The sequence below is a fragment of the Pinus tabuliformis genome, chromosome 5_1 (genome assembly GCF_031772625.1).
Source record: "Pinus tabuliformis cultivar Carrire ecotype Pingquan chromosome 5_1, CPIR1, whole genome shotgun sequence".
Lineage (NCBI taxonomy): Eukaryota > Viridiplantae > Streptophyta > Pinopsida > Pinales > Pinaceae > Pinus > Pinus tabuliformis.
This window is the reverse complement of record NC_142305.1, coordinates 650,244,515-650,271,002: the sequence shown is the minus strand read 5'-3', so window position 1 is coordinate 650,271,002 and position 26,488 is coordinate 650,244,515.

Genomic DNA, 26,488 nt, shown 5'->3' with positions numbered 1-26,488 from the left:
AATACTGGTGATTGGGTTATGGTGCAGATCTAGATCTGAATAAAGGAGGAACCTGAGCGCAAGAAGGATAAGGACTATTGATGGATCTAAATCTCAAGGCTTGAACATTGGTATCTCTGTATGATTTTGATCTGTTATATGTGGCGCACTCTTGATCTATAAATCTGGGCTAACTAATGTCTGAATACTTAAAAGAATAAATTATCCTTTATAGATCTGTACGCAGGTTCAGTGAATTGAAGGTGCGTATACACGCGTTTTCTGTGAATGAAATACGCGTATACGCAGGTTTGTTGTGATACAGAAGCGTATACTCGCAGGTTGATGAACAGTGAAGTAGCGTATATATCTTGACTTATGTTCTAGCTGCTTCTGTTTTATTGCTGCAGTGCTCTGGGTTCAGAATTGGTGTTTGATTACAGTTACTGTGTTCTGGGTTCAGTGGTCAGAGAAGTGCTTATTTGTTTCAGCTTTTGATTGGTGAAAAGGAGTTTGGGTTATGCAGAAATTCTTGATGTTTGATTGATGCTACTTGTGGATCCAGTCTAAAAATTAATGAAACGAGGTCCCTGAAAGCAAAGAGAAGGTTGCAGCATTCTGCAGGTAGGAGCCTGCGTACTAGTATCTCAAGCTAGTACAAGAACTAAGGGGGTTGGAGCTCCCTTCCAGGAAATCTGGAAAACGAGAGAGAGCTATAGCTCTCTGCAGGTTGCAGCCTGCGTACTGGTAAAGTCTGCTCCAGTACAAGACATTGTAAGAGAAGTTTCTAATTAAAAAGAAGATAGAGACGAATTGCAGCAGGGGGTTTTCACCCACATTGGGTTTCCTCCTTATATCTTGTGTTCTTGTGTGTGACTGTCTTCTGCTCTGTTTCACTGTTTCTGATACTGTTTATGTGCATCTGAATCACAGATTAATAACTGACATCTGAAAGATAATTCAAATTATAAGTCTGTTTGATATACGCGGGTTTCTTTATCTGTAGTTGCGTATACACGTGGTTTTTATTAACTGAAGTAGCGTATATCTTCTGGAATTTAAAAAGGAAATATTTGGCTTGATAATACCGATTCACCCCCCCTCTCAGTATTATTTCCAACATATAGGGAAGTCATATTTATAAACATTGTCTGCAAAGCTAATCAAGCAATAAATCATCCTATATATGTTATTGATCAAGATCTAGGGTGTTTTATTTTGGCTACAAATGATCAGTGTAATCCACAAAACAGAATTGAAGACACCATAAATGTTCCTCAAGCCTCAGACAGTGATGTTTGGAAAATGTATTTTGATGGAGATTTTTCTAAAGATGGAGTTGGGGCAAGAATTGTTTTGATTTCACCAGAAAAGAAAAACATTACTCAATCCTTTAAGTTAGATTTTGAAGTCACTAATAATGTGGCAGAATATGAGGCTTTAATTTTGGGATTAGAGTTGGCTAAAAATTTGAAAGTGAAAAATCTAGCAGTATTTGGTGATTCAGAATTGATAGTGAAACAGGTCATAAATATCTATCAAACAAAACATCCTAGACTCAAAGATTACATAAATGAAGTATGGGATTGTATGGAAAATTATTTTCAAGCTTTTAATATTTCAGCTATCCCAAGAGAAGATAATATTCATGCAGATTCCTTGGCAGTTTCTGCAAGTACTTTCAAAATTCTAGATTCTTTACAGTTACAGTATCAGATTGAAGTGAAGTATAGGCCTTCTATTCCAGATAATTTAAGACACTAGAAAGTCTTTGAATATGATGAACAATTGAAGAATTTTTTGCAGGCCATTGATGAATTTTCTGCCTTACATGTTGAAGAAGAAAACAGTGATGAAGTAAAAGAAAATGTTGATGAGTTAGATATGAATTTTAAACAGAAAATAGTTGATCATGATATCATCCAGTTACCTAAAAATCATATTCCAAAGGGATTAGTCCCTCTTGAAAAATTGTTTGATCAAAATGAAGTACCAAAATCTACATTGTTAAATTCACAACAAGAATATATATAGGATTGCAATATTGGCGCTGCAGAAGAAATAAAGAATGTTAAAATCTCATTGATTTTGCCTCATGATATTAAAGGAAAATGTGTCAACTTGTTCAAAGAATACAAAAAAGTATTTGCATGGTCTTATGAAGATCATAAACTTATGATACAGTCATCATTGAACACAAAATTCCTTTGAGACCAAGAGCTAAGCCATTTCAGCAAAAATTAAACCAAGAGTTAAGCCATTTCAGCGAAAATTGAGAAGGATTGATCTAGTTTTGTTGCCCATTATTGAGAAAGAAGTAAGGAAGTTTTTAGATGCAAAAATTATTGTTCCTTTAAGATATTTTGAATGGATAGCTAACATGGTGCCTGTTAGAAAAAAGAATGGAGAAATAAGACTGTGTGTTGATTTTAGAAACTTGAATAAATTGTCATTGAAAGATAATTATCCACTACCAAAGATGGATAAATTGCTTCAAAGAGTAAGAGGTTTCGACAAGATTGAAATGTTGGATGGTTTTTTTGCATACAATCAGATTTTGGTCAGCCAAGAAGACAGAAAAGATAGCTTTCACAACCCCATGGGGGACTTTCATGTATGCCAAAATGCCTTTTGGTTTGATTAATGATGGTGCAAAATTTCAGAGAGCCATGGATTTAGCATTTGTAGGTAAGGTAAACAAATTCATAGCTATTTACCTTGACGATTTGATAGTATTTTCAAAGTCTGATGTAAAACATATCAAACATTTAATGAAATTCTTTCAAAGATGTAGAAAATTTGGGATTTCTCTTAAGCCAAAAATACTATTGTTTGCCATGAGGGAAGGGAAATTGTTAGGACATGTCATTTCAAAAGGAGTTACAATTTACCCTAAAAGAGTTTTAGCAATTCAAGTAATTATTCTTCCCAGAAATAAGAAAGAAATTCAGTCAAAATTCCAGATTCTTTACAGTTACAGTATCCTATTGGAGTCAATTATACACCTTCTATTCCAAATAATTTAAGACAGTGGAAAGTATTTGAAGATGATGAAAAATTGAATAATTTTTTGCATACCATTAATGAATTATTCTCCTTACATGTTGAAGAAGAAAACAGTGATGAAGCAAAAGAAAATGTTAATGAGTTAGATATGAATTTTAAACAGTAAATAGTTGATCATGATATCATCCAGTTACCTAACACTTATATTCCAAAGGGATTAGTCCCTCTTGAAAAATTGTTTGATAAAAATGAAGTACCAAAATCTACAGTGTTAAATTCACAACAAGAAGATATATAGGATTGCAATATTGGCGTTGCAGAAGAAATAAAGAATGTTAAAATCTCAGAGATTTTGCGTCATGATATTAAAGAAAAATATGTCAACTTGTTCAAAGAAAAAAAAAATGTATTTGCATGGTCTTATGAAGATCAGAAACTTATGATACAGTCATCATTGAACACAAAATTCCTTTGAAACCAAGAGCTAAGCCATTTCAGCAAAAATTGAGAAGGATTAATCTAGTTTTGTTGCCTATTATTGAGAAAAAAGTAAGAAAGTTGTTAGATGCAAAAATTATTGTTCCTTTAATATATTTTGAATGGATAGATAACCTGGTTCCTGCTAGAAAAAATAATGGAGAAATAAGAGTGTGTGCTGATTTTAGAAACTTGAATAAATTGTCATTGAAAGATAATTATCCACAACGAAAGATGGATAAATTTCTTCAAATAGTAACATGTTCTGACAAGATTTAAATGTTGGATGGTTTTTCTGGACACAATCATATTTTGGTCAGCCAAGAAAACAGAGAAAGGACAACTTTCACAACACCATGGGGGACTTTCATGTATGCCAAAATGCCTTTTGGGTTGATTAATGATGGTCAAAAATTTCAGAGAGCCATGGATTTAGAATTTGTTGGTAAGGTAAACAAATTTATAGTTATTTTCCTTGACGATTTGACAGTATTTTAAAAGTTTGATGTAAAACATATCAAACTTTTAAGGAAAGTCTTTCAAAGATGTTGAAATTTTGGGATTTCTCTTAATTCAAAAAAACCATTGCTTTCCATTAGTGAAGGGAAATTTTTAGGACATTTCATTTCAAAAGAAGGAGTTACAATTGACCCTAAAAGAGTTTCAGCAATTCAGGTAATTAGTCTTCCCAAAAAGAAGAAAGAAAATCAGTCAAAATTCCAAATTCTTTACAGTTATAGTATCAGATTGGAGTGAAGTATAGGCCTTCTATTCTAGATAATCTAAGACACTAGAAAGTCTTTGAATATGATGAAAAATTGAAGAATTTTTTGCATACTATTGATGAATTTTTCTCCTTACATGGTGAAGAAGAAAACAATGATGAAGCAAAAGAAAATGTTAATGAGTTAGATATGAATTTTAAACAGTACATAGTGATCATGATATCATCCAGTTACCTAACACTCATATTCCAAAGGGAGTAGTCCCTCTTGAAAAATTGTTTGATCAAAATGAAGTACCAAAATCTACATTGTTAAAATCACACCAAGAAGATATATAGGATTGCAATATTGGCGCTGCAGAAGAAATAAAGAATGTTAAAATCTCAATGATTTTGCCTCATCATATTAAAGAAAAATATGTCAACTTGTTCAAAGAATAAAAAAAATGTATTTGCATGGTCTTATGAAGATCAGAAACTTATGATACAGTCATCATTGAACGCAAAATTCCTTTTAAACTAAGAGCTAAGCCATTTCAGCAAAAATTGAGAAGGATTAATCTAGTTTTGTTGCCTGTTATTGAGAAAGAAGTAAGGAAGTTGTTAGATGCAAAAATTATTGTTCTTTTAAGATATTCTAAATGGATAGCTAACCTGGTGCCTGCTAGAAAAAGGAATGGAGAAATAAGACTGTGCATTGATTTTAGAAACTTGAATAAATTGACATTAAAAGATAACTATCCACTACCAAAGATGGATAAATTTCTTCAAAGAGTAAGAGGTTCTGACAAGATTTCAATGTTGGATGGTTTTTCTGGATACAATCAGATTTTGGTCAGCCAAGAAGACAGAGAAAAGACATCTTTCACAACCCCATGGGGGAATTTTATGTATGCCAAAATTCCTTTTGGTTTGATTAATGATGGTGAAAAATTTCAGAGAACCATGGATTTAGCATTTGTTGATGAGGTAAACAAATTCATAGTTATTTACCTTGACGATTTGACATTATTTTCAAAGTTTGATGCAGAACATATCAAACATTTAAGGAAAGTCTTTCAGAGATGTAGAAATTTTGGGATTTCTCTTAATCCAAAAAAACCATTGTTTTCCATGAGGGAAGGGAAATTATTAGGACATATCATTTCAAAAGGAGTTACAATTTTTATTTTATTTTTTCTGTGTAAAGACTAAACTATTGTATTAAAAAGTGGAAAAATATTTACAAAGAGGACTTAACCTCTGAGGATGCATGAGCCCACCCTCTATCAGAAAAGCAGAGCAGGTGCAAGTGGCCACCTGAATTACAAAAAGAGATCCCATCTAAATGAACATAAGCAGAGCAGGTGCAAGTTTCCCCCTGAATTACAAAAAGAGACCCCATCAAAATGAACAGCAGCAAGCAGAATTGTGAATCCAGAAACTCATAAGCTTGTGGCTTGTGGCTTTCTGCTTGATAGTAGTGTTACAGAGAAGAGTAAGGAGACCGTCAGATTCCAAAGTTCTGGAGACACCACGAGCTCTGAAAGATCCCAAACCCACTGACAAAACTAGGCGCCACGCATATAGTAGAACCACCACAAAAGGGTCCCAAAACATGAAAATCGATCAAAAGATGCAACAAATACTAAGCCTTCGGAGGCTCACCTTGTACGCTATCATTGGCCTCGTGCGGGAGAGGAAGCCAATCGAGCATAATTCCATCTCCCATATCTTCCAGACGAACTTCCAGTGGAGGAATCAGATGCGAATGAGTAGCCAATCTATCAGCAAGAGCAACTGGAATAATGTCATCCGGAGGAGGGGCTTCTTCATTACCGTCCTCGTCATTCATCTGGGCGTTCTGGGTTCGAACTTGCTCCCCATGGTCCGCCTCCGGGCTGTCTGTTTCCTCATCTTCCTCAAAAACTATCACCGTTACAATGAATGAAATAAGCGGTTGATTACGCCTGCACTTAAAGGTGAATCTGGAGGTGTGTACATGGTTGTTCTCAGAGGGGTCAGACTCCTCTGAGGGGGAAGAGGGTGGCGCAACTATAGCTAGCGGGGGAACCGCTCTGGCCCGAGCTTCCTGCCCTCTTCTTACACCCCAAACACCCCCCCTTCTCGGAACACCTCGCTGACGGGGGGCCATGAGCAGGGGAGACCACAAACGATTAACACAGAGAGACTTAATGCCAAAGCTGGCCACAGAAACAGTGATTCCTGAATTGAGAGACAATTCAGTGACCTTATCTCTCAGTAAATCCAAAAAAGAGCCCGAGACAGGATTTTTGCACCGCACCTTCCCTTGCACAACCAAGAGCGAAGAATTTCCCACCCTAAAAATGACAGAGGGTGCGCGCTGGTCGGAAGTGAGACCTCTGAGACTCCTCACAGAGCTAGAATTGGGCGACTTCCTACCATTGGCACTTGAACTCAAAACAACATATCCTGAATTGCAAACCTGGAGCCAATACTCCATTAAATAGACTTCCGCATGGAATAATCTGGAGCGAGACAGGGCATCGCCAGCCGGATCAGAGGACAGAGCGATTAAATTCACCATACTTGAAACCATTACGCATCTTCCTTTCAATCTCATCAGCATTTATGATCCTTAATGTGAAACCAGAGCCGTCCAGTCGTGACGTGATCCAATGCCCTCTGCCTTCTGTGCATGATTTACTCGCTCCTCAGGCTGACACCCGCATCCGGGTAAAAGGAGTTACAATTGACCCTAAAAGAGTTTCAGCAATTCAGGTAATCAATATTCCCATAAATAAGAAAGAAATTCAGTCATTCCTAGGGAAGATAATTTTTTTAAGAAGGTTCATACCTAATTATGTTGAAATTGTTAAAGACATTACTGATATGCTCAATAAAGATAATGAAGTCAAATGGACCTCACAAAATAAATTATCTTTTTCCCAGATCAAAAAAGAAATTTTTGAAGCACCAGTGCTTGCTAGTCCTAATTATTCAAAACTTTTTAGTATTTTTTCCTTTGCTTCAGATACCACAATAGCAACAGTTTTATTGCAGAGAAATGAATATCAACATGAGCAACCAATTGTGTTATTTCGCAAAGTCATGAGGGATGCATAGTTGAAATATGACATAATAGAAAAACAAGCGTATGCTTTAGTACAAGCTATGAAAGATTTTAATTTATGTCCTGTGTTCCCCCATAATTCCTTATGTGCCTAATAATGCAGTAAAGACAATGTTGACTCATCCTGATACAGATGGAAAGAGGGGGAGATGGATTGCTAAGATCCTAGAATTTGATTTAGATATCAAACCTACAAATCTGGTGAAAGGACAGGGTCTAGCTAAGTTGTTGGCAAAATCAAACTGCAAAATTTTGGGCATCAATTCAATAATGCAGGTTTCAGAGGAGAAGAATCCACAAGAACCTTCTTTTGTTTCAGAGGAGAAGAATCCACAAGAACCTTCTCCCAGTTTAGTGCCACTTCCTTTGCATATTGATGAAAATTTTTTATTGTCATATTGGTATAAAAATATTGTACATTTTCTATGTGATTTTGAATACCCTATTCAATTCACGAGGAACCAATGTAGATCTCTCAAACTTAGAGCCATGAAATATTGTATAGTCAATGCAAACCTATATTGGAAAGATCCATTAAATATTATCTTATTATGTTTAACTGAAAGTGAAATAGAAGGGGTGATTGAACAGTTTCATGAAGGAGTATGTGGAGGTCATTATGCTTGGAAAGAAATAACACATAAAATAATTAGAGCAGGATTCTACTGGCCAAAGTTGTTTGCATAGGTTGGATCAAAGGTGAGAATTTGTATTCCTTGTCATATTTTGGCAAGAAAATGGAGGTTAGCAACACTCCCTCTTGTTCCAGTTTTAGTGGAAGTTCCTTTCTTGCATTAGGGATTAGATTTCATCAGTGAAATAGTTCCTTCTTCAAGTAAGCAACACAAATGGCTACTTACGCCAACTGATTGCTTCACAAAGTGGGTAGAAGTTATTCATGTAAAGAATACAATAGATACAGTATTTAAGAAATTTATTGAAGAAAACATTTTGTCTAGTTTTGGTTGTCTAAGACAAATAGTTACAAATAGTGCTCAAGCTTTTAGTAGCATTAGGATGATTGAATTTTGTCAAAAATATCGTACTTCTTTACATCACTCTACACCTTATTATCCACAAGGGAATGGGCTCGCAAAATCATCAAACAAAAGTTTAATTAAAGTCGTCAAGAAGGCGTTAGCAGATTATAAAATAAATTGGGACAGTCATTTGAAATATGCAATATAGGCAAACAAAGTTTCACCTAAAATGTCTACTGGTAAATCTCTTTTTCAACTTGTTTATGGAATAGAAGTTATTTTCCCTACTCAATTAGCATTTCTAATCATGAAATTTTTGCAGGATTCTTACAAAAAGGCTGGTGATTTTTCAAGAAGGATAAATCAAATTATTGAGTTGAATCAACACAAGGAAGAAGTCCAACACAAACTCCTACAATATCAAGACAAGATAAAAAGTTTGTTTTACATAAAAGCTAGAGAGAGGGATTTCAGACAAGGTGTCTTAGTTCTCATATGGGATGCAAGAAGAGAAGAAAAAGGAAAGCATGGAAAATTAGACAACCTTTGGTTGGGACCTTTCAGCATTGCAGAAGTCAAAGTCAATAATACCTTCATTCTTGGGCATTTGAAAGGAGAATATTTATCATTGCCAGTGAATGGGAAATATTTAAAACATTACATCCAGTAATAAGTAAGTTTTCATCACCATATATCCGGTTTTGTTTAAATTTCCAGAGCAAGTGTGATTTTTTCCCAGGAAATACTCCATAGCCCAAGGAGAAAGCACATGGATCTGCATGTTCTCTGCATCCCGCAAGGGGAAGCAGTCCCCAAATTGAGCCGATGTTGTAACTTAATTTTACCTATTCATTTGATTCTTTTTAAATGCATAGTTCTTTCAAAATTTTAGTTAAAATTTATTTTCTGCACTTTGTAATAATTGAGCAAGTCCAAATGTCACTTTTAAAATTTGAATCGGCACGAAAAAAAAAGATTTAGATGGTTATTCTATGTAAATAATAAATTGTCACCAAATGATTTAAATGGTGAGCACTTTTCAATGGTCAAGATTCTGCTTGCTCGGATCAACGACTATTAGGCGATTGTGGGACCCCCCACAATCCTGACAGATAACGAAGCAGGGGGTCCACAAAGTTGTTTTCCATTTACCACTTCTTTTGATGTGGCACACTCCCATTCATTGCAAGAAAACCCCCATCCTAAATCACTTACCACTTACCTAACCCCTCCCCCCCCCCCCCCCCCCCCCGGAAACCGTTTACGCTCGCTACCAACACCTCCGCCAACGCTCCCATTAATCTAGCACGCCGCTATCCCCCCACTAAAATAACCATTGCCAAACCTTCCAATAACTTAGCAGATTTATCTGTTAAGCTATTTATTGCTCCCGCCAATGTTCAGATTAATAAATGTTGATGCACTAATAACAGTAATTTGAATTAAACCGTTGAAAACTCAATCCAAATTTAAATTTTGTTTATCATTCCATTTCTCATTCTTTCACTCTTCTTTCCCAAAGAGCTCTGACTGACCAAACAACGACCAGTTGCAGCAATCTTCTGAGTTATCAGCCATCAATTCCACTGTGTAATTTCTTAAGGTATTCTTTGTTCTATTAATTTCTTGAAATGGCTAGTCAAAAGGGAAAATCTAAAATAGTTGTAGAGAGTCCAACCCTACCCCCTGTGATTAACCTGGATGAACTCCCTTTGATCGATGCACAGTATAGAATTACATAAACCTAATGTAAATTCAATCTCTACGAACTCCCATATTCAAAATCCAAATTTCATCCCCCAACACCAAAATCCAAATCCCATATCCGAAAACTAAATCTCATCCCCCAAATTGAAAACCAAAATACGATATCCAAAATCCAAAATCCAAATCTCAACCCTCAACTCTAAAACCTAAATCCCATTTTGTTTTAATTTGCAAATTAAAAAAAAAAGGGTGATGTGGGAGGGGGTGCGGAGGAGAAGGTGTAGGAATGAGAAAAAAAACTACGTTTAATCTAATGATTCCCCATGAATCTCCTTACATTTCTCTTGTCAAGTGCCCCCACAAATCCATTTTGTAGAAAAAACTCGAAATTTGCAGTTGTTAATGAATTCAGAATGAAAACAATAGACACAAATTTCTTCTACATAATTCTTCGGAAGGGAAAACATACAATAGAAACACATGCAATAACATGCAACCATTAAAACATAATGAACACAATGATTTTACAAGGGAACCTAACTGGGAAAAACCCCTCCTCTGTTTGTATTATATCATATGAGAACAATGATCTATGTGGCAATGACATCTTCAACGCTTGAAGCTCAACCTACACTGTAATATTGATCCCCTCCTTTGCCTGCACTCGAAAATACTTAGCTTGAACTCACTCTACTTGCACTCGCTCTTCCTACATTTGCACTGCCTGCACTCACTATGCCTGCATTCGCTCTGCTTGCACTCGCTCTACCTACACCCATGCTGCCTACACTCACACTGCCTGCACTCGCTCTTATTTCCTTGTGAAATTCTAAGGATATTATCTCATCTTATACATCCAAAATTTTTACACTCAACAGTATACAATAATAAATACAATTGTGCCTTTTCCCTCCACTCAACTAAGCAATCCGAATTGCATGCATGACTAGGTTTTTTTTAGTAAATTGACTAGTTAATTGAGAGACCAGTGAGTTAACAACAATTACAACTACTCAAATGAACTCATGCAAACTCTATTCTAGACTAGAGCTCAAATAACTGAGTTTCACTAAATATAAATCCACTAGATTGTTGGATCTTAGCAATCAACCCATGCACAACTCTACTTCTTGCCCACACACTCAAATTGACTGACTTAACTAAGTGACTTGGCCATGCCACTCCTGCTAACTGCAACTCAAGTCATCCTGCTAAAGTGGAAATTTGAATTTCTCCATTTGACTAAGGCACAAGTCAAATGAAGCCTTTTCTTGCTACATTTTAACACTTTTAGTTCCAAGAATATTTGACCCAAATTCTTAGGTGAAATTGAATGAACCGTGGCCTATTTTTTTCACTTAATAGGCTTTTGTGAATTTCGAGGAGAAGAAAAAGGGCATGCATATAAAAATAATCATGTTGGCATTGTGAAGGGGAATATTTATCCATTCTTGTAGATAAGTGTGAATTCGGTCATCCATGGAAGCATGGAAACAGTTATGGAATGAGAGCTTGTAAGGTTACCTAGAAGACCCGTGAGGGCAATGGAACTCCTAAAAGTCGCAGGACTAGAACATACTTATTCACCCGAGTAAGGCGCCCTGGAAGGTGATGGCATAACCTAAGGGACTGCAATTGTAGAGAGGGGTGTGCATCATTTAGGTGTAGGTTGATGGGGAATGTGATCTTATTACTTAAATGCTCCTAGGTTTGGTACTTTGGTTGTTTAAGGTCCTGAAGGAGCACTTGGAAGTCTCGTGAGAGCATTGGAATTCTTGGAGTTGTAGGACTGTAGAACGTCCTTGGTCAGCCAAGATAGGGGTTGATGGGGGTTGTGAGCCTACTAGTTGGAAACAGTTGGGTTTGGTACCTTAGCTGATTGACGATATTGAGCATGTGCCAAGATTTGGGCGAGCTTATGCCTGTGGAGTCAAATCCCCATCTCAAGGATAACCCGTTGTTGAGAGAAAATGAATAGTGTGGTCTATGGTTCGGTGGAACATCGAAGGTCTGCAACAAGTCGACAAAAATATAAGTATTATAACATTCATGTGTATTTATTTTCCACTACAATAATTTATATATTGTTGTTTAATGCAATGAATCTTAATTTATATACATTTTTTCATATGCATTGCATATTAACATGCATTTAGGCATGTATGGAAACATGCCATAATTCCTAGAATAAGGGGGGATTTTTCAAACACAGGTTACCAGGGGTAACTGGCATAAGATTAGGCTTTAACGAGAGGCAAAAATGAACCCACGGTGGATCGGGAACGTTGCAGGTAGTATCAAAGCCATAGTTGCAACACTAAGCTTGTATGGATCAAGTGTAGATATGGTTGTATGAAGTTTGCAAGTGAAGTGTTTGAAAAAATGTTGGTATGAGGATTTTTGCTAAGTGTTTATCAAAACTCCCCAAGTGGAATTGGGGAAAATTCTTATAGATTTGAGGAAATTGATGACAAGGGTTAAAAAATTTCAATTTTAACCTTTGTTTAAATGACTTCAAGCTTGGAATTGGCTTAATTTATGAATTATAGAGCGTAGATGGAAGGAATTTAGGTTAGGAAATTGTATTTCATTGAATTAAGGAAGTTGTGGAGCTCAAAATACAACACTAGGAATACATAGGACAAAGATAGAGCACATGGTGAAACTATTAACAAGTTCAAGGAACATATTTCATACAGGGTATAGTGTATGGAATATGCACAACAATTATTTGACAAAATACGTAGCGAAAGTCAGACCAATTTTCCTATGGTAAATGGTAAAAAAAGGCAAATAATTGTTGATTCATAGTGACGCTAGATCTAACAGTGCCTACGGATTACAAGGCCCCTCTCGTGGTCAAAGTTTAACAGGTAGGGAGTGCAGTGAGAAGTAGTGCCCCCACTAACCATTCCAAACCAATGAACGATCGTTGCATATCAATGGTCAAGAGTGATAGCAAGGTCCCCCTCATGGTTGGTGTTTAATGAGAGGGAGGAGGGGGGCCCAATTGTGTTCTGTTAGTGTCATTCTTTGTAACCTTCCTCCAATGATCAAACATGCTCTTACAAAGTGATTTTAAGGTGTCAAGGTCAAATTTTGTCATTTCAGTGAATCTTCAAGCAAAATTTGGGCACTAGGTATTAGGTCTAGGGTTTGTTTTCACTCCTTTCAAATTTGTCCAAATTTCGGTCAATGTCACCATTCAGCTTAGTGTACCATCATTCAGAGGGCTCTCATTATCATGTCAGGTTCCAATGGGTCATTTTACACCTTGTTCATGCTTTAGTTGTGCCTAGGTAAGGTTCATTTACCTCTCCTAGGGTTTTGACGGTAATTTCTCTTGGATGGTCAAATCATCAGCAAAACTTATATTCTAATGTTCATACACCTCCCCCTATCCTTAATTTACTTTATTAAACACTTCCCATCACTGATATCCCTCAAATTCCTCATTTTCGCACAAACCCTAGTTTCTTGCTACAATTTGACAATTTTCTAGGCTAGGCCTGTGTTTTGCCCTTTTGGACCCCTTCCCCTCACTCAATATTTGAAATTCCACTTTCCCCTGCTTCCTAACATCCCTCCCTACTTTCCAAAATTTTCTCAAGAATTTAGAAGCCCCTTATCCCCTTCATTTCACTTCATTTCGACAAATCCCCTGTTCCACACATCGGGATAGGTTTTACTCCAATGATGTTCTGAGCAAGAAAAGATGAATTTCGAAAAAATGACAAAGGTTTTGTCCAAAATAGGCCAAGGAAGAAAAACCTCCTTCACTTTTTACACAGGTGTCATGGTTTTAGAGAAATGTCACAAATACAGTTGCCTCAGGAGAATTGATGCACCTCTGAAGTGACCTTGGGAAAATCAAGATTTTTCCTAGCTTGGTTGGCCAAATTGTAGAAATTTTGAATAATATGACACTTATTCAATAGAGATTATCCCGATTATACACTATTGCGGAAAACATGCATAATACATAACCCCCTCTACATTGATCATCAATTTACAGAAGCAGAAACAATAACATGCGCACATAGAAGCATCAATCGCACATATCAACATAGTATTTTCTCGGGGAAAGCATCTCGCTAAAAACCCCAACTATCTGTATATTATATTGATTGAGAACATGTAAAAAACATAGTACAATACTCCTCACAAGTATCCAGCACTATCTCCACCTGTTACACACAATACAGCTCGGATATGATCTCCAAATCTCCTCTGCTGCTTGCCTGCTTCCACTGCACAATACCTGTTGAGAATGAATGAGAATGGTTTACCAAACTCGTATTTAACCTCCAAATAATCACTCACACTGGGAAAGACGTGAGCAGAGGCTATAATACTTGGTATTGGCGATGGCATACTCAATCGCTTTGATTGTGCAAATCATCATGCACAACTATAGTCACAACTGATAGCAATCTGATCCTCTAACACCTGTCCCTCCTGAACTGAACATGCACTGACATGCAACTGAGTTAACTGATGTATTCTATAGTTGCATTATGAGTTAATAATTAGTTTAACAACTCATCATTAGTCTATTTTCAGCTAGACTAATTACAACTAGTTTAACCAAGTCAAACTGAACACAACTTCATTAACTCTACAATCAACTCCACCAAACTCAACTGATTGAGTTCTAACTGAAGTCATGCATGCAACAACTCAACTGACCCACAAAGAAAACATACTTCCTTCTGATAGCTGCATGTGCCACATCTGTAGCTCAAACTGAAGTACTCCAAGAGAATAAGATCAAGTTTATAGTCCAAATATTATTATGAGACAATAATATTTGACTTTTCTATTTTTGACAGCCAGTCTAAAAATAGACTTTGATCACTCCTATTGTGATCACTCCTACTATGATCACTCCTGTTGTGGTCACTCCTGCTGTGATCATCCCTGCTGTGGTCACTCCTGCTATGATCATCCCTGCTAAGATCCAAAAATAGAACTTGCGCCATAATTTGCCTGTGGACCCACTTAGTGAAGGCGACTCTTTTCACTAAGCTCCATCATCTTGTTGCATTCTCAACAAGAATTTCTTGTTGCACACTTTTCAACACAAATTACTTGCTTGATGAGTCAAATGATAACTAGAAACAAAGAGCTTTCCAATGAGCTATCATTAGCTCAATTTGGGGTTGAGAAAGACCTTCAAAAGTTGACTGCAACAACACTCTACCTTTAGGCAGCCTCATTTTGCACATTTTGATCAGTCTTAGGAGATTTGACTTTTGATAGGGCAAATGAACTCCAAATTGAAAAATTAAAGTTGTGTTTGAAACTAGACTCAATAAGCTTTCCAACAAGCTATCCCATACCCAATTTGGACACCAGGAATGCCTCCAAAAGTGTCTTTCAAAAAGTGCTACGCACCTATCAGCTGACGCGGTGCACCTATTGAGTGCGGCGCACCTGGTGCAGGTTTTACATTGCAATCTGAACAGGCGCGGCGCACCTGAGTAGTGGTGCAACGCACCTGCATTCTTAGCCCAAATTTCACTAAAATCATTTTTCCAAGCTTCAAATTTGTGCAATCTTCATTCAACAAGTAAGTGAAGCATTCCATAGTGCCATTGCAAAAATTTTGATCATCATTCATGGTGTGTAAATAGGTGAAAAGGAAAACCCTAGTTTGTTGCACATTCACATTCAAAAAATTGTCTAGGGTTTCAAAGTTTTCATTGTTGTTGTTTTCTCCCCTTGCATTAGTTACATTCCCCTCCACTACATTTCCCAAGTCTCATTTCCCTTTCCCTCTCTCATTTCCACTCATCCTACCCCCCTATCCCTAAAACCCTAATACCTAACAAATTTCCACTATTCCCAAACCCTAATTTGCATCTCTAAACCCTATCACTCCCTAAAAACCCTACATCTATCATCAAATCCTCCCCTCATCAGTCCCACTCATCCATGGAGCTGCAAAACATAAGAGAAAACTGGCAAGCATCCAAGAGGAGGAAAATCAAGTTGACACCACTAGAGAAAGAGATTGAAGCTGATCGAGAATCTTGGCTAGAGAGGGAAAACATGCACTTGGAGAAGATGCTGGAGAAATCCAACAAAGAGAAAAAGATGTTGAGGCACATGGCCTATCACTATTTGGCAAGAAACAAAGTTTGCAAAGCGAGAATAAGGACCTTGAATGCCAAGTTGAGGAAAGCTTTGAGGAAGAGAAAAGAGCAAGACAAGCTCAAGATTTTGGCTAAGGCTTCCTTAGCCCAACATAGCACTTGATGCAGGAGACTCAGCCCAAATTTCGAGAAATTTGGGATACTTTTTGTCAATTTTGAATTTTTGGAACCAAACACAGGTTTTTCTGCCTGGTGCGCTATGCCACCTGGCGCGCACTTTTTCTAGGGAAATCCTTTGGAGGAAAACTCAGAATTTTTGGATTCCTCAGGAAAAAATATGAATGCCCACAAATTACCAAAAAAAATTGTCAAGTTTTGAGCTTCCAAAAGGGTCAAAAACACCTCAAAAATGCCCTTTCTGCCCCTTTTTGGCCACACAGGAAGCAATGTTCGGAGAACTCACTTTTATAGGGGAAAATGGACACCAAATTCATAAATTCCACTTGTTCTGGAAAGTAGACAGATATACCTTTCCAAAAAGCCCACTTGGAGAAAATTTGGTGCACGGGAAGGCCTCCAAAATCAGCTGCAAAAAGGCGCGACGCACAGGATGGAAAATTGACCTTTTGTGCCCAAAAAACTCTATTTTTTCGCCTAGTTTTTTCTCAGTTTGACTTTTATCTCTCTCATGGTCAAACTCATGATGTAATTTGATGTAACTTGATGGAATTTGATGTAAATATGCTAAACTTTCACTCATGGAGGTAGATACATCATGAAAAGTAGTTTGAAACTGAATGAATCAGTTTCCTAGGTTTTAGAGGCAAGTTGTTCCACTGCCTAATTTTCAGTTCGTAGTTTAGATCTTGTTGAAACAGCTCCTAAATTCATGAATTCGGCCCCTAAAGCCTAGCATGATTTGTTTGTTGCCTATATCTAGTAGTTTTTCAATCATTTGTAAAGGTTGTACTCTTGTGAATGCTTTGAGCATTATTGTACATTCATATCTACAGTTTGGCAAAGGAATAGACCATGGTTTGCAGCACTTTATGGAATTCTTGTGGCAACTTGATTTGGTATTGTTTTTCCTTCTGTAATTTCAATTTTATATGTGTTTACGTATGCCATCATCTCTTTCTATTCATCTTAACTAAATGAATCAAGGATAAAGGTAGAGTTCATTGATGTTGCAATGCTCTACCTAGGGTTTGTTTAGTTTTCTATGTTTTCAGCAGTTTGAAGAAGATCCCTAAAACTTTCATGCCCTCTCCAACTCCTCACCGGTCTAAAAACTCTCCATATCACTCAATTTGAACTACTAAACCATTTGCCTACGTCTCCCCATAGAGATCTCTGCAAGACTGTGTCCATTCCCCGGACCCAAATCTGTCTTTCACATTTGAGCCAGCAAACCCATATTAAATTCATTCAAACTTCTCAGAGCACATACCTAGCCTAAAATTAGTCTTTACATTAGTCATCTCAAGTCTTATTGACCATATTATTCAGAAATTGACAAGGAGAGAGCCCTCTCCCGACCTGGTAGGGCTAGCTACCAGGTTAAGCGTGGTTTGATGTTACCCTAGATCCTACCTTTCTCAGCTTGAGGTAGATTTCGGCTCTAACATGTTCAACACCAAACCACCCACCCCAAATCAATGATGAATATTAGTTACGGGGCCCCCCTTGCCCGAATTTAAAAACCAGTATCGGGGGCTCCGCATTTAACGATGATTTTGGTTAAGGTGGTTTCCCAAGACCATGTGGTGCATAGTAGGATAGGTAGGTAGCCTATGTGGATAATTGATGTGGGATTCCATGTCATCATGACATCATGATAGCATCATCAGTGACATCACCAATAAAAGGACTCAGAGGGGATTTTTTTAAATTATTCCCAAAAAGAGACAAAGGGCCTTGACAAATGTAAAGTGGGCATCCACATGCATGTCAGGTGTCAAGGGAGGTGACACAGGTCAGTTCAAGCCTAATGAAAACTGAAAATTAAAAAATTACAAGAAATTAATTATTTTTTCAGAGAATCAAGAGGTGCACAAAGGGGTTATGTATGTTTGAAGAAAATCACAGAATACAGTTACAGGAAAATATGACTGGTTGAGGGGATTAAATCAACCAAATTTTAGCAAATCCTTGTGAAATTTTGCTAATTTTACAAGTCATACACTTGCAGGGTATTTTTTAGGTCCTAAATGACGTTTTCAGATAGCAAAAAACCATGAAAATTTCTTATATCAGTAGTACATGCAGTGTTTGTAGCTCAAATAAAAGACCTCAGGGACAACTTTCCAATGACATGCTATAATCGTGAAATAGAGTTAATATGAAGGAGTTATGACTCAAACAATACAAAGGAAAAATAGGGCATATAGTCACTTCACAAGGGTGTAAATTTGCAACCAGAGCTAAGATTGGGGTGTCGAAGTAGTAAATGGAAACCTAAGGGACTATAGAACCCAACCATGAACCTAGATTTGAAATTTCGAAAGCATAATTGTTTACAAATTTGGAAATAGTGTGTTGTGATAGAATAGGGAAATTGAGGTAAATAGCCTAAAAATTTCAAAGGGCATAAATTGCAGCGCAGGACTCGTATTTGGGAAAATAGATAGGCGATACAAATTTATCGAAAAGGAGAATATGCCTATCAACCCAAAATTTTGGATCAAGGTAGGAAATATTCTGAAAAAATCAAAAGAAGATAACAAGTAGGCTATAAGGTAGGACTAACATGAGTACCAGGAGCATGGGGGATACTCAGGAGTCCTACAATCATTAAGAAGAGGTTTGTCACATGAAAATTAGTATGGGTAATGTTAGAATAGATTCAAATGGTCATGGAAGGGATAGGCCAGAGGATAAAGGCCTGGAAGATAACATGAGGAGTCTCCAAATGGAGGTGCTCAGCTATAAAGTTGATAATGAGATATTGATAAGAGAATAGAAACAAATCAATACTCATGTTTTACAGAGCTTGAATAAATTACATATGATAATAGGCCTAGGTTTTGATTTTATAAAGGCAAAGGAACATGACTCAAGAGTTAAGGGGAGAGATACTGAAGGTTCAAGAAACCTAGGGAGTGTTGTTGGGGGCCTCATCATGCATTAAGGAAATCTACCAAGAGATTCCATGTTTTCGAACACTACAATGAAAATACCTTTTATAGGAGGTTATAACAGATGCTTTTAGTGTTATAAAATTGGAAAAAATTGTCAAAAAAACATCCACTAAAACATATGTTTGTGGGAATGAATGTTTTAGCAGATCATGTAATGGAACTTCATCACAACTAAAACAATATGGGCTGCCAAAGGCTTTAGTGAATGCTTTTTTTTCAGTGTGGTTTATGAAACGATCAGCCCCGGGGTGCTACTTATAAAAATGCACTAATCTTCATACATAATTAAAATCACCGAGGTGTTTAATTGAAAGAGCATCGGAATTTGAAATGTATACCACCCCCGTGCTTACAACAACAAAAAATCCCAGTGTGTTCAACTCAAAGAGCACCAAACCTTGAAATGTATACCGCGTCGGTGCTTATATAAAAAAATCTTTGTTCATTCTTTGATGAAGGAACGGTTCCAGGGCATGCAAAAATAATTGTAGTTCCAGTGCTTTCTCTTAAAATGCAGCACCGGCACGTCTTGCTTACATAAACGTGTATTTGTTATATACAAGGTCTAGTGTTTTTAATTTTAATAGTGCACCGATAATGGAAATAATATTTTTTAGAACTGGGGGGTGTTAGTCCTATGAAAGCACTGGTGCGTTAAGAGTTATAATGCACTAGGTGATTAATTAAAAACAATATCGATGCTTGCAACCCTGAAAGCCCTAGTGTTGTCATTTTCCGAAAAGGCACAAGTTATGCTAAAATATGATTTCGCGGTGCCTTTATTTAAAGTAAAGCACTAGTGTGTTTTTATGTTATGGACAAACCTATGTTTTTGTATGAGATTTTCTTTTTTTTTTTAGACATCGACCTGTGACAGTGCAATTATTGTAATTTTTTTAATTTGTTATTCATTGAGAAATCAACATATATCTTATAAAAGTATTCACATAAATTAATATTTGATTAGTGCATTTGTATATTATGTTTGGATTAATTTGTTATATTATAATATTTTGCATCTTTTCATTATAATATTTAATCAGTGGTGTGACATTTCACATTGACATTGGATAACACAATAGAATAAATAAAAATGTATTTTATAATATATCAATAAGAGGCTCTTTGTCATACAAAATGGGATTATTATTGGTAACCCCTTGTCTTTCAATTGGGACACTATGTCCATGATTACATTAAACAAAATGTCTAATTTTCACATACAATTATTTCCAAAAATACAATAGGTTGCATTGATCTGAAAAGAGATCATCATTCTTTGTTGGAACCACTATCAATGCTTGCACTACGTCCATGACTTGGGTTATTTGAAGGAATGTTTGGTTGATTGCATCTATTGTTTTCATCTTCTTGATCTTGTTCCATCTGCAAACATAAAAATAAAGTGTAGTGAGTTTATCTACATTTGTGAGAATAATTAAAATTGAAATAAATAACATGCATCAGTGTAAATTGAAAAGCAATGTACCATAGCAAGAAGTGACTCGTGAATTATACACATTCTTTCATAACCAAAGCACATGCCTTCTTTCAACAATTGTTATGTTGGCGTAGTTCCATACTTTGTTTCCTACAAGTTCTATACCCCATAATAAATCATATATTTAATATAAAGGATTTTTTTGTTCTATCAATTATAAACTCAGAGAAGTAAAACAACATAGACACTTACAAAGTCCACAATTAATTTTTGATATGCCAACATATACTCACAATCATTATTTAACCCAATGTCAATCAATTCTTTTGATGGCTCTTCTTTGTATGTTAGCACCTATTTGAAGGCATTCAAGGATGGTTGTTGTAAAACAACTTAAAATATACAAAAATGAAACCTTGAGTTGTTATAAGGAAATGTTAACAATTACTAACAAACTTTGAAATGAACCTGTTTCTTCCTTGTCATCATGTTTTATGTGTTGAATGAGTTCAATCTTGTTTTCTTTTCTGCAAGAAAATACTTGAAAATTAATATTTAAAGCTAAATTATTTTTTTATATGTACAAATTCAATCATGACTACAGCACGTTGTTATTTAAAAAGGCTCCTCTTGTGATGCAATTATGTCCATTTCTTTGACCACCTCCTTATACACTTTTTTGGACATTCCTAATGGCATGTTTCGTATATCAGCGCATTTATCATTTGGGAATTTCATAATCTTCCTGAAAAAAAAAAAAAAAAAAAAAAAAAAAAAAAAAAAAAAGACATAAAGAGAGTAATAAACATTTTTATAATGATATATGAAAACTAAATATAACAAAATCGATATTAATAAATTAATGGTTTGTAGTAATATATACATATAATTCTATAAAATCATTTTATTCAATTAGGAATATTACATTTTGAATGATTCTTTCTTGTTGTTGTATGTTTTTTCTATTGCAAGGCTAACATGTCTTATTGACCATTGCTCTGGAAACACTTCATATAGTTTAGATATAATTTCGTTCTTAAAATCATTGCATTTTTACGTTCATTCCACTAAATTCCTCATGGTTTTGTAAAAAAAAATCCCCCCTTTCATTAACCTCCAGCACCACTCCAGATGAGCTAAGGACCAATTCATCGTCATTTACATGTTCCATAATTTTTCTTTTCTTAGAACGACATTGATCTTTTCCTTCATTGTTGCTCTCTATAGAACATTAAACATATATGAATTAATATATTGTTTGAAACATGTTATCTAATATTCTTAATTATATTATTAGTGAAAACTCAAAAAAAAACCTCATATTGAATAGTATTTTTTCATTCACCTCATTCATCATTCTGCAATTTTTTTATCAGGATTTTACACTCTTTTGGACTTAGATTATAAATAATCTTATCAGCCTTCTTCATTTTGTGGCTCTACATGACACACACCAACTAATACATATTAGTTAAACTTACATATAGTTCAAAAATATTAATTTTGTAAAGAATTTACAAAAAAATTGCCTTCTTTGAATTTTTTGATGTTTTGTCATTGTGTCGATCAGTATTTTTGTTACTTGAGACTTTCTGAGACATATTTTAAAAATATACAACATGTACCATTCAATATAGTAGCCATTAGATATATTTTACAAATAAATCGAATAATTTTCAGCCAAAAAAAACTCTGGTAACCGGTGCGTTTATCTAAATAATGCACAGGTGCGTTTATAAAATTAAATGCACCAACCTTTTGATTGTTCAGCACCGTCATGGAAAATTAATTTTTTAAACAATTTTAAATTAGGACGGTGCGATTTGTAAGGCTAAATACACTGCACTGATTTAACGGTGCTATTAGTAACATATGCGTTGGTGCGTTATATTACACCGAGAGCAACGAGGAATAGACTTGACAAAATCAAAAGTGTTATAATATACCAGTGCGTTGAAGTACTCTGGTAGCCCTGATGCGTTATATTATAGAGGGCACACCGTGTAACATATAGTCATTTTTTTTTTTGAAGGAGAGGGTTGACGGTGTGATTTGTAAGGCTAAACGCAGTGGAACGATTTAGCGGTGCTATTAGGAACAGGCATGTCGATATGTTATATTACACCAGGAGCAACAATGAAAATACTGGACAAAATCCAAAGTGTTATAATATACCGATGTGTTATGTTACTCAGGTAGCCCTAATGTGTTATGTTACATAGGGCGCACCGCAAAACATATAGTCGTTTCTTAAAAATAGGAGAGGATTGATGGTGCAATTTATAAGGCTCAACGCACCGCAATGATTTAACCGTGCTATTAGGAATAGGCACATCGGTGTGTTATATTACACTGGGAGCAACGATGAAAAAACTAGATAGAATCAAAAGTGTTATAATTTATTGGTGCATTGTATTACTCAGGTAGCACCACTGTGTTATGTTACAGATGGTGCACAGCGCAACATATCATCGTTTTTTTTTAAATGGAGGGCCGAGAAGGTTTAGATCTAATTCAATAAGTGATTCTCCTACTTTATATGTCAAACACCCTATATGTTACAGATGGTGCACAGCACAACATATCATCGTTTTTTTTTAAATGGAGGGCCGAGAAGGTTTAGATCTAATTCAATAAGTGATTCCCCTACTTTATATGTCAAACGCCCTATATATAGTAATTACACAAACTCATTAAATCTAAAATGTCAAAATTGAAAAACCCTAATTGTGAAATGGTAGAGAAAGTTAAACCCTAATGTGAAATTTTGCAAGAAGGAGCAAGGGTTTAAGGTAAGTATTGATTTATTTTTTTTAATTAAATTTAATTAGGAACAGAGATCGTAAAAAAATTTACTAGTAAAATCTGTAGTAAATTTTTTATTATACAGGGTTTTTAACTTTTTTTCTGAATTATGAATATATCTAACAAAAATTGCAAAATATTTTAACAGTAAAATTTAAGATTCTTATTATCCAGGGTTTTAAGTAAATCACCATGCCTTTCAACTTCTAATCTTTCACCGGATTCAAAGTATTGTGTAGCTATGATATGATCATCTCTTGCAAATGATCTCTCTTTTAATTAAACCCTAACAGAAATTGTAATTTTTTTTATTAGTAAATTAAACAATAAAATTTAAAATTTACTATGCAGGTTTTTGAGTGAATCACCATACCTTTTAGCTTCTAATATTCTGAATAGTTCTACTACTCCAAAGTATTTTGTTGTTGTTGCATCGTGCTCCTAGTATATCTCTTTTGCAAATCACTCCCTTGAAATTTTTGGTAAAATGATGAAATGGTAAATAACTTTTTACTAGTTTAAAGACTTTATGAAAATACATTTCAAAAAATCAATTGTCGCTTGTTTTTTTTTAATCGCACATTTTTTTATTCAATTTCTCTGCACATCAATGTGTTCGATAGTCAAGCGCATCGGTGCGTTTATATAAAAAGGGCACCGACCTTTCTAGGGTGTCATATTCTTTCAACGCACCAACATGATTCAATTTTTTTTCATTTTCGAAATCTCGAAACAATGCGATTATTTTTTTAATGCAACAGTGTGGTTTAAATTTAAAAGAGCACCGAGACGGTTGAATTCATTTTTATTTTCCAAATTCGGGAAACAATTGTGCATCGGTGTTGTTTTTTATATAAATGTATCGGTGTATTTTTATGTGAAAGAGCACTGATATGATAACTTATTTTTTATTTGTTCGGAATGTCAGGAACAGGTGTAGGTATTATTTTAATAACTCGGTGCTCTTATTATTTAAACGGACCGGTGCGATTTATTCTAACTAGCACATCAGTTAGGTTTAAAATTTATCTAAAAAATTATTTTCACATAAAATGGCATATTAATCTCAAATTATCCTTTATGACACATCCACATGAATTACAGTAGTTCATATTATACATTTTCCGCTTAAAGTGGCCTTGTTCTTGAAAAATGGTTTCAATACTATATTGAAATCCAGATTGTGGTTATATGGTTCTCGAGATTAACTTTAGATATTCACACAAAATTTATTTCTGATTTTTCTCAAATACAGGTAAAAAATCTCAATAATATCAAATGGTCAATTCTTCAAATTCCAGCTCATTCCATATTGTTGATCAAAGTCCTTCACGGAGTTCTCCCTTTCCATCTCGAGTAAGTTCAGATTTTATTTATATTTTGATTATCTAATTGAATTTACTTTTTTTAATCCATGTCAATTTGAATAAAAATGTATGCAAATTATTTGTAGGATCCAGATTCAGAATCGAGTTCAAATGCAGAAAATATTACTCCATATTATTTTCAAAAATGTCAAAAGCTCTTATCAAGAGCAACATATCGCAAGCAATTGGTAGATGAAAATGGACAGCCTCTTCACCCTGCCAATTAGAACATGGCATCTTCTAGCCACAATCCTGGATCAACGATGGTAATAATTGTTTGGTATACTGAAATTTCAACAAACCAATTGCATTGTTGTGCTTACTAATATCATTGATATTGTACTAATAACATTCAATATTTTTTTAAATTAGGATTCTAGTGATGATGAGTGACCCACCTACCATATTTTGGTGCACCCCACTACAACGTCAAATTGAGAGAAGGTTGCATTAAAAGCAAGACTCGGAGAGGAAGAATACAAAGAATGGTTGAATCAACCACCTATTCAATTCCCACTATGTCTAGATTCACCAATTAGGAATGACTATAGCAATAGTAGTTCTTCATCATAAGTTTGAAATGGAGGCAATCAAATGGAGGTTGGCATGGATGATTACTTATGGGATACAACTGCCATGGATGCAATGTTGTTAGATGCATTTCAGAACGATGAGCTAGGGGATAATGCTCATATCACTGATACCTTATTTGAAATCCTGAAATCTACTTCCACCACCCCTCTCTTTGGACCTGGTGGCAAGTCAAAGTCTACCTAGTTGGGGACAATGATGTTATTGTACAACATGAAAGAAAAGATTGGCATGTTGAATGCATGTTTCTCGACAATATTGAGGTAATTAACTTGCATGATCAATCAAGTTCCTTATATTTTGTCTCACAATCAAATTTAAAAATGGTTAATTTCATGAATGCTAAATATTGACATTTTACAATTATATTCCCTACCAACTGCAGGATATTCAAAGATAAGGTTCTTCTAAGTGAAAATGTCTTACTAGGTAGTTGTGAAGAGGCAAAGTAGTTGTTGAAAATTTTGGGTGTTGAGTACATATCATATCATGCATGTATGAATGATTGTATTCTATATAGAGGAGAATATGAAGACAAAGAGATATGTCTGAAATGTGAGGATGACAGGTATTGTAATTCAAAAAAAAATGAGTATATCACATGGTCCTCCTCATAAGATATTGAGGAACATGCCTATAATCCCAAGGATTCAAAGACACTTTCGTTGCAAAGAATTAGCTATGTTGTAGGGATGGGATGCCTCACACAGAAGTGATTCAGGAGTTATGCAAATCCCAATAGATTCAATAGCCATGAAGCATATAGAGGATACATGGCCTAAAAAATTCAAGGATGAAGTACAAAGTCTACAACTCAGAATAGCCATGGATGGTGTCAACCCATATTCCCTCCAAAACACCAACTATTATGTTTGGCCTATAGTAGTGATCAATAACAATATCCCCCCATGGTTGTCCATGAAGAATGAACATCTTATGTTCACTCTCATAGTCCTTGGTAGAAGACAAGTGAAGAATATGGATGTCTACTTACAACCATTGGTAGATGAATTTAAGGAATTATGGGAAGGGATACATGTGTATGATGTATCAAGACCCATCACAATATAGAGGAGTCA